We start from the raw sequence: 10552 nt of genomic DNA on the forward strand, positions 1-10552 counted from the left end.
AGGAGCGGGGCAGTGCGGGTGTTGGGGGAGGACCAGAGGGAGAGGGACAAGCAGACTCCGTGCTGAGCAGGGAGACTGAGCTGGGACTCCATCTCAGCACCTTGAGATCATGACCTGAGCCAAAATCAAGAGTCAGATGCCTAACTGACTGAGCCACCCATGCACCACTAAACCTGACTTTGAAAGATTATACTGTTATATGCAATATTTTAAAAAGAGATTTTTGGCTAAGAAGACATCCAAATGGACAACAGACATACGAAAATATGTTCCACATCACTTGGCATCAGGGAAATACAAATAAAACCACAAAGTGATACCATGTCCCACCAGTCAGAATGGCTAAAATTAACAAGTCAGGAAATGACAGGTGTTGGTGAGGATGCAGAGAAAAGGGAGCCTTCCTACACTGTTGGTGGGAATGCAAGCTGGTGCAGCCACTCTGGAAAACGGTATGGAGGTTCCTCAAAAAGCTGAAAATAGAACTCTCCCATGACCCAGCAATTGCACTACTGGGTATTTACACCAAAGATACAAGTAATGATCCATAGGGGTGCCCACAACCCAATATTTATAGCAGTAATGTCCACAATAGCCAAACTGTGGAAAGAGTCCAGACATCCAATGACACATGAATGGATAAAGAAGATGTGGTATACATAAAGAAGATGTGGATAAAGAAGATGTGGTATAAAGAAGACAGTGGAATATTGTGCAGTCATCTAAAACAGTATGTAATCTTGCCACTTGCAATGACATGGATGGAACTAGAGGGTATTATGCTAAGCAAGTAAGTCAATCAGAGAAAGGTAATGATCTCACTGATATGTGGAATTTAAGAATCAAAACAGAGGATCATAGGGGAAGAGAGGAAAAAATAAAACAAGATGAAACCAGAGAGGGAAACAAACCATAAGAGACCCTTAATCATAGGAAACAAACTGAGGGTCGCTGGGGGAGGGTGGGGAGTGGAAGAATGTGGTGACTGGGTGATGGACATTAAGGAAGGCATGTGATGTAATGAACAACGCACAAGGGCTCCTATTTCTCCACATCCCCTCACCAACACGTGCTGTTTCTTGTGTTTTTTATTTTAGCCATTTGGGCAGGTGTGAGATGACATTTTTTTAAAATATTTTATTTATTCATTTGACAGACAGAGATCACAAGTAGGAAGAGAAGCAGGCAGAGAGAGAGGAGGAAGCAGGATTCCCCACTGAGCAGAGAGCCCAATGAGGGGCTCGATCCCAGGACCCTGGGATCATGACTCGAGCCAAAGGCAGAGCTTTAGCCCACTGTGCCACCCAGGTGCCCCGTGAGATGACATTTTAATGTGCTTTTAATTCACATTTCCCTGAGGATGAGTGATGTTGAGCATTTTTTCATGTGTCTGTTGGCCATCTGGATACCTTCTTTGGAGAAATGCCTATTCATGTCTTCTGCCCATTTTTTTTATAATTTTTATTATTTTATTTTAAAATATAAAAATATTTTAATATTTGTTTTTGTGTGTATGTTGAGTTGTATACATTCTTTATGTATTTTGGATACCATCCCTTTATCAGATAAGTTATTTGCAAATACCTTCCCCCTAGTAAGTTGTCTTTCAGATTTGTTGATCATTTCCTTTGCTGTGCAGAGCTCTTTATTTTGGCATAGTCCCAACAGTTTATTTTTGCTTTTACTTTCCTTGCTGCCGGAGACATAGAAAAATGTTTTTACAGCCAATGTCAGAAACATTATTACCTGTGCTCTCTTTTAAGATTTTCGCTATTTCGGGTCTCACATTTAGGTCTTTAATCCATTTTGAGTTAATTTTTGTTGATGGTACGTAGCTGTCCAGTTTTCCCAACACGCTTTGTTGAAGAGATTCGTTTCCCCATTGCATACTCTTACCTCTTTTGTTGAAGATTGATTGACCATATAATCATGGGTTTATTTCTGGGCTCTCTATTCTATTCCATTGATCAGTGTGTCTATTTTCTACCAGTACCATACTGTTTTGATTAGTACAGCTTTGTAATATAACTTGAAGTCTGGAATTGTGATGTTTTTCTTTTTCAAGATCTCTTTAGCTATTCAGAGGCTTTTGTACTTCCATACGAATTTTAGGATTGTTTGTTGTAGATCTGTGAAAAATATTGTTGGTATTTTGATAGGGAATGCATTAAGTCTATATATTGTTTTGGGTAGTATAGAAATTTTAACCATATTTGTTCTTCAACCCCTGAGCATGAAATGTTTTTCCATTTGTTCGTGTTGTCTAAAAGTGGAATTTTTAAAAAAAAGTATAGCTTTTGCTGAAATCTAGAATTTATACTTTATTAAACATTAAGAATTTCTAAAATAAAATTATGTAATTGACTCGTCATGACATGAGGTTATCAACTCAGACTTTCAACTGTGTATCTAATAAAATTTCAAATTTATGTTTGGGAAATGTGTTTTCAGTACACTCCAACATTTCACTGATGTTGAAAATTGTTAGACAGTTTTTGGATAGTATACAAAATGCCTGTAGTTCAAACACCTTTTTTTCTGCATTATTTCTCACCAAGTTTAAAGAATGTGCAGAACCTGACATGAAGAGTGGGAGCCTAAGTAGAGTGAAAAGGGTGTTCCTCTGTCACCTCAGCCTGGCGTGGAGCCTCTGACTGGAGTGAGGTGAGGAGGGTACCCGCATGGGGTAGGGTTGGAGAAACGGCCCAGTGCTGGGAGTCAGAGCTGGCATGGGATAAAGAGGGAATCCCCACAGAGGGGAAGCCCAGCTGATCACCAGAGTCTGAGCAGGAGAGTGTCTACATGAGTGGGGGCAGCACAGCACAAAGAATCTGAGCCACTGTGAAGTGAGGTGGGATCTGGAGGGGGAGGTGCAAGTTTGGGTACATACACGGGGACTGGTCAAATTGTGTAAGTATATGAAGGATAACGGGAGCCAGGTTTCTTATATTTGGAGTTGTTACCAAAATGGAAGGGGGAAAAGAACTTGAATTAGACCTGTTTATTGGATTGGGATTGAAAATAATTGTATGAACTCAAGCCCGAAATATATAGATGCATAAAAGTAAAGAGAGATGGAAATGTGTGTAAGTATGCTCCCAAACACATGTGTGTGCCCATACATATACATATGTATTTAATAGTGTTCACTAACTTGCTTGGAAACAATGACATCTCAATGGCAATGAGGACACCTAAGCGTTCAGATCTTGGCTTCTAAACTCCCCTTTTCCACTTAAAAGAACCAGAAGTTAACTGGTTCTAGGGCTGGGTAGTAAAAGTACAAGATAAACTTGGAACGTCTTGTTATATTGAAGTGTTCAAAGAACAATGAGTACTTGTCAAAGGGACACAGAAGTCAGTTTGAAGGGGCCCCTACTGGTCAGACTCGAGACAACATAACCATCACGATAAATAATAATGGTAACAGAATATAATCCATTTAAAAATAGGAAAATATATGCCCATACAAATATGAAAATAAATAAAAAATCAAAAGTTGGATGAGGGATGGTATATTTAAATAGTGTTAAAATACCACCCCACTAAATAATTCTGAATTTTGGAAAGGAAAACTATAACTTCACAGTGAAGACTAGAACAGTCTGCCATAACCAGGTGATTAAAATTAACATCATCAATGGTGGGAAAAACCAAATCCTATGCCACACAGGATGCAATGAGAAGAACACAGAGTCACTTCTGTGTTATTTCTGTCAAGAGACATAACCTGGATCTAATCACGAGGAAACATCAGACCAAACAAAACTGAGGAACATTCCAGAACAAACTGGCCTGTTATCTTCAAAGGTGTCAGGTTTACAAAAGTCAAGAAATGACTGAAACTTTGATTCAGACTGAAAGAGACTAAGACAGACAGGAATGCATGCATCCATCACGGGTTATTGGGGCAATTGCCAGAATGTGAAGGAGGTCTGTGGGTGAAAGGATAGTTATATATTCACATAAATTTCCTGATTTTGATGCTTGCACTGTGGTTATGTGGGAGAATATTCTCATTTGTAGGAAATCCACAGTAATGGATGCAGGAGTGATAGAGCACTGAGGTTATTAATGAACTCAAATGGTTTAGAAAAATAAAGCTCCTCATTAACGAAGTTTTTGATTGTTTCAAAATAAGAAAATAATAATGTACAGAAGAAGGAATATAAAATGTCCTAAATATGTTTTAAGTAATGTCCTTTAATCGATTGTGTTTTCTATGCACATTTGCAGCAGAGTTGTTGTATTCCTGGCCCATATTATTTTTTACTAAATTTAGTATTTTTGTGTTGCATACTTTGTAAGTGTTTTGACTTAGAATTTGTAAACATGCAAAGTAATATGTAATAAAATTTTATAGTAATAAGTAAATATCATATAACGTAATATGTATGTAACAGGTAGGTAATTTATACACAGACTAAGTCCCCATATCATTGAAAGTAACAGCTATAGTACAACTAGTGGACCATTTTGCAGAAGTTCCTGACTTACTTCTGTGCGATATTTTGTGGCTTATTAACAATCAATGAACATTAGCTCTTAAAAATGTTGACACTAGGAAAGCACATATAAATTGGAAACTCAAAATGCCGTTCTGTTTTCAGCAAACAGATCTCAGAAGATATGGTCAATAAATCAACTCCAAAAGATCAAATTTAGCTAGTCTCTAATATCAATGGTGTCTCATTTTTCATTTTAAGATAAAATTGGTATAAGAATCAGAAAAGCAACTCTTTGTCTGGAAGCAGTTTACTTTATTTTTATTTTTGTTTGGGCAGAAAGGCCTTTCCCTTTATCCAGAGTATTTGTGTTTCATAATCAAAGCAGAATTATACATAGACATCTCCCATTTAACATTAGTTAATCCATCCTTGAAACTCAGATGCTCTGAATAACAACAAAAATAGTCATTGCCCCTTTACTTTCAGTGGGAAAATTTATTATACATTATATGTCAACAGAAAATCCCAACAATTTACTAAGACATAACTAGAACAGAGGGAAATGACTACATGTAAGTAACAAACACATGAGGGGTTATAAGATGCTTACAACATTGTTTCCTGATCACCTAACAGTTAATATGCTTGCTCTGTATTCAACAGCTTGTAGACTTTGCATGCAATAGTACATCGACAATACAGCACAGCAAATAACAGACATCAATGAATGGACCTAATGGGGAAAATGCAGACAGAAGTTTGCAATAAATTAAGGCAATTTCCTGCAATGCACTCACCAAAGCACTACTCACTTCGGAGTGGACAAAACTTAGGAAATGGCCAAGGGGAGCTCTGCTTACACTTTACACTCTCAGCATTTATTTGTATAAATTTCTTCATAGGGCAGTATAGAGACATGAGGCCACATTGAAAAAGCAAAGCTTGTCATCCTATGGCCTTGGGTCAAGAATAGAGATAGTGCTGCTCATGTCAGTTTCAACCTCCAGTGGCCAAGGGTTTGATCTGATGCTCTTTCAAGTCTTCACCGTAGCCTTTCTCAAGCTCAATGGCCAATAATCCCACAGGAGGCGATTTTAGGGCCCTCTCTAACTTCTGTTTTGCTATCTCTCCCAAGCCTGCTTCCTCTGCAAAAGTCACCACTGTGCCTGTGCACCTACCACCTCTTAGAGCCTTTGGAATCAGCCACGAATTGCAGTGCTGATTCCTTCCATGACCACGTATCATCTGCAGGAAAACTCTTCGTTATGCCTTGCCAGTAAGAGTGAAGGTTTCATCCTCAACCTGGACCAGGTTTGGGAATGTTCTACACGTAAACGTGAGCAAATGTCTTCTATACTGAGAGACATGTACGTTCTGTAAATGGGCTCTATTGCAAAACCAATACGTAGGGTACACTTGTGTCCTGACCCTGATGGAAGGAGGCACTTCATTTCCATCTTTCAGAAAATTGGTGTAACACATTGATTTTCATAACAAAGAAAGCAGTTTTGTGTCCTCTATCAAAAAACTGTCATAGAAGCAATAAATTGCCTCTTTGGAGTCAACAAATTCATAAGATATTTTTAAAATTTCAAGATGTCTGCAATGCTAAGGGCATCCCCTTAGTTGCAGGACATTGTGTCATGGACCACCTGAGCAATGACACATGGCGGCCGGTAGTCTGATTTGTACATCAATTCACCTGGCAACCTGTTAAAAGAAAGTTTTGCACATGACAAGCTTTCAATAAGACACTGACAAGATGGCCAGGAAGCCCCCTTCCCTGGCTTTTTCAGGTGTCCAGACATCTAGTCAACCTACCTCACCAACTCATCACCATGCTTACTGGAGTAAACCCAATCTCTTCCTTCCCCACTGGAGATGGGAGAAGAGCCGCTCACACCTTTGTATGGAATTCTCATTCCCCCTTGCTCTGTCCCCACACGGTGCTGTCCTCTCCACCCGGAAGTTCCTGGGTCAAATTATACAACTCGGACAATTTTGGGTCACTACATCCTTTTGTTTTTTTCTCCACCTTAAGCCTTCTGGGTGACCAACAGCTCTCTAAAACTCATTTTGCTGCCATATGCTATGGTTCTGCTTCATCCTCCTAGTAAAGTTCAGTATTTTTCCCTAAAGTTTGGTTTATCAGTATTGTTAACTTGGAAGGAAGCTGCAAACACGGACTTTGATTTTTGGAGTGCTAATGGCTAAAAGAATTTTGTGATGATATCGATTTTAAGTGAAATCTATTTTTAAAGCTTTGGATTGGCAAGTCTGGGATGAGAAGTGTCTGGTCTTAGAGCTGTGCTTTCAGACTCGGATGAATCTCGGATCAGTAGAGCAGGAACTGACAGCTCCTGTATTTTCTAATACTTACCATTATGTCTTTAAAAAACCATTTCTAGGGCACCTGGGTGGCTCAGTTGGTTAGGCGTCTACCTCCAGCTCGGGTCACGATCCCAGGTCCTAGGATCAAGGGCCACTCTGGGCTTCCTGCTCCGCGGGAAGCCTGCTTCTTCCTCTGCCTCTGCCTCCCTCTCTATCTCTTATGAGTAAATAAAGAAAACCTTTAAAAAATTAAAAACAAATAAAAACCATTTCTATCTTCCCACTTTTAAAGATTAATTCTAGGAGTTAATGCGACAAATCCAAGTGTCCTATCTTTTTCTTAAAAAGTCTTCTCCAGGGCACCTGGGTGTCTCAGTTGATTGAATGTCTGACTCAGATTTTGGCTCAAGTCATGATCTCAGGGTCATGGGATTGAGCCCCAATAAGGGCTCTGCGCTCAGTGGGGAGTCTGCTTCTCTCCTTTTCCCTTTGCCCCACCCCCCTACTCACATGTGCAGAGACATGTGTCTCTCTCTCTCTCTCTCTCTCTCAATAAATAAATAAATATTTAAAAAGTCTCCAAAGGCAGTTTGAGAAACAGTCCAGTAAGGGGCTGGAAGAAAATATTACAAGTTTTATTCGTATTTCATGTCATCCATTTAACTGTTTACCTTTTGCATGTCATTTATAATGTGCATAATAATTTAGTAGAGTAGTAGAGTCTATAATTTATCAAAAATTTGCTTAAATTGGTGGTATGTCCTCAAATATTTTTATATGTATGTATTTATGTATTTATTTTTGTGAAAGAGAGGTGCACAGTAATAAATGGAGATCACTGCTCCAGGGACCCAGATATTTCCCCAAGTCCCATTTCCTTCCATTCCCTCTGGGCATCATTAGACCCCCTTTACCACCACATCTTGTCCCTAAAACACACCCTATGTAGCACCTAGTTCGAATCCTTAACTCTGGCCATCACTGCAGGCTGTACCGGGATGACCTTAGGGAAAAGGGTGGTGGGTCTCACGGGTTTGCTGTGTCACCCCCATGAGCAGTCCTTTGTTCTGAACAACTAGTGCAGCCCACGTTTGCAATCACAGGCTCTGGCACCAGAGTGGGCGTAGATCCCAGCTGGCCCCTCAGTAGCAATATGGCTTTGGGAAAGTTGTGTGATTTCTGGCCCAGACTTAAGGCTCATCCATAACGTGGAGGAGAAGACAGTGTGACCCTCAGTGGGCTGTTGAAAGGATCACGAGATGGTTCGACTCAGGTGCTCCGAGGTACCCAGCACACAGTAGGCCCATAGTAGAACAAAAAGTTGTTCTATTGATCTTATAGTTACCATCACTCATACTAACAAAACGGATCATTTGAGATGATTTTCAAGCGAAGTGTCTTCGCCTGGATTTCTAAAATTAAAACGAGCCAACCAGCGGGTTTCTTCTGAGTCTTTTCTGAACTTTTTAGGATCCTCTCTGGAGAAAAGTTCTAAAGGAAGGCAAAGTGCAGAAATACTCTTGCTTCAAAGGATGTGTAGGAAATGATTAATTTTGCCAAAAAACAGTGCCTTGAACATAAAAGATGTTCGATGAAGCTTGCTGTAGACAGTGTATCCCTCCAGGATTCATAAGTTGAAAACCTAATGTCCAAAGGGACATAACTAGGAGATGGGGTCCTTGGGAGATATTTAGGTCATGAGGGTGGAGTCCTCATGGGCGAGATTAGTGTCTCCATAAGAAAGACCCCACAGAGATCCCTCACCTCCTCCACCTTGGAGGTTACAGGGAGAAGATGGTCATCTGTGACCCAGGAAGTGGGCACTTGAACAGACACGGAATCCTCCAGGGTCTTGATCTTAGACTTCCCAGCCTCCAGAACTGAGAGAAATAAATATCTCTTGTTTAAAGCACCTAGTTTATGGTGCTCTTGTTACATCAGCCCCAACTAACATAATAATTTTTGTTTGTCTCTTGTCTCTTATACCGAAAAATAACACAAATGTTAACAACAATTAAAAAAAGGGACATTGTGGCCAATGACATGTAATGAACATCATCTCTCCTCTACAGAGCCAAGAGCTTAATTAGTTTTGGGCAACTCAGTAGAGTATGATTAAACCAAAGAGCAGCAAGTTGTCTAAATGCTCAAGTCCTCTGCCTCCTACTTTTCTGCCAAAACAAAAGAAAAGCCCTAGGCTGGTTTTGGTTGCCACCAAGCACAAAACAGCCAAATTCCAAATTAGAAAGCTCTGGGGTTTAATTGTGGATGTATGGAATTACATAGAAGCTCTCTTTGATCATTCCAAAGGATGTTTCCCTCAAAGATTGCAAATACATCTCAGTCTATCAACCATCTCAGGCCTACCACAAATATATATATATATATATATATATATATATATATATTCTTTTAGAATTTTAAAATGTGTTTCAGTTTCGGATCCAGTTTTGACTATTGTTATGGGCTTAGTTGGATGCCCCCAGATTCCTATGTTGACAGGATTTTTAAAGAGGTGATAAAGGGAAAACGAGCTCACTGGGGGTGGGCACCAAGCCAACACGACTGGTGAGCTTATAGGAAGAGGAGATTAGGACACAGACAATACACACTGAAGGATAATCATTTGAAGACAGAGTGGAGAACACAGCTATCTGCAAGCCAAGGGGAGACGTTTGAAGAATCGAACCCTACTGCCACTTTGATCTTGGACTTCCAGAGTCCAGAACTGTGAGAAAATAAATTGTATGTTGCCTAAGCCACCCGCCTGTTGATAATTTGTTTACGGCAGCCCATGACTCAGAAATTTGAGGACCGGCCCCCAGACTTTATCCTAAAGTTCTGTTTCAGCTTGAGAGGCTTGTGTGATACTACTGTATCAAGGAGGGAGGCTCCTGCCATTCCCCCCACTGGGTCATTGAGACACTGCACAGCTGTTCCCGGGGCTGGCTACATAATCTGTAAGCCCCATGCAAAATGAAGGTATAGGGCCCTTTGGGCAAAAGCAGGGAGGAAGTGTTTGTTAAAGGTACTAAATTAGAAAGCTCATTTCCTCCATGGTCTCTCTCTGAAGGGGCATGGCTGCTGTTTTCTATTTGCATTTAATGTCATTCCAAGCAAATAAAAATTTTAAAATGTGATTATGGGCATGATTTTTGCCATTCATCTTCGCAGGGTACAATGTCAGTGTTAAATAATTCACGCATGGACTGTACAGCTGGGGCATGCCCACGTGCACTCTTCTTATCAGAACCGTGGAAATCCTGCACAAGACCAGCTCTGCCGTCTTTACCTCACCTGGGGACTCATGCCTGTTCCACCTACCCTGCTGCCCTCCGCTTCCAGATGAGTAAGGAACTTGAAAAGACCAGGAGCCGTGGGCTGCCTTTCTCTCCCTTCCCTCCTAAGTCACCACTTCCAAGGCTTGGCTAACACAGGGAGGTGACATGAGTGAGAAAGGACTAGACAGGGTTCTGGGCTGCTCACAAGAGGCCACCGCCTCCTGCCAGTGCTCAGAGCAAGCTCTGGTCTGTAGGGAAGGTGCGCTCCGGTTGACTCGGTCATAGACGTCATGTGGTCAGCGGGTCTCGCCGACCACCATGCACGAGGTGTCCACTTCCATGCTGTGCTCACCGGGCAGGGCGAGCAGTACCTGCAAATGAGGAGGCAAGGAATAGTGGACACCCACGGTGGGCTGTGCTCCACTGTCCCACCTGTTATGCCCCAATAATGGGTCCGTGATTAAAGGAGCGAGACTGATACAAAGCGAAGGT

Source organism: Lontra canadensis, unplaced genomic scaffold, assembly GCF_010015895.1.
Source record: "Lontra canadensis isolate GAN:19392208 unplaced genomic scaffold, GSC_riverotter_1.0 scaffold120, whole genome shotgun sequence".
Classification (NCBI taxonomy): Eukaryota; Metazoa; Chordata; class Mammalia; order Carnivora; family Mustelidae; genus Lontra; species Lontra canadensis.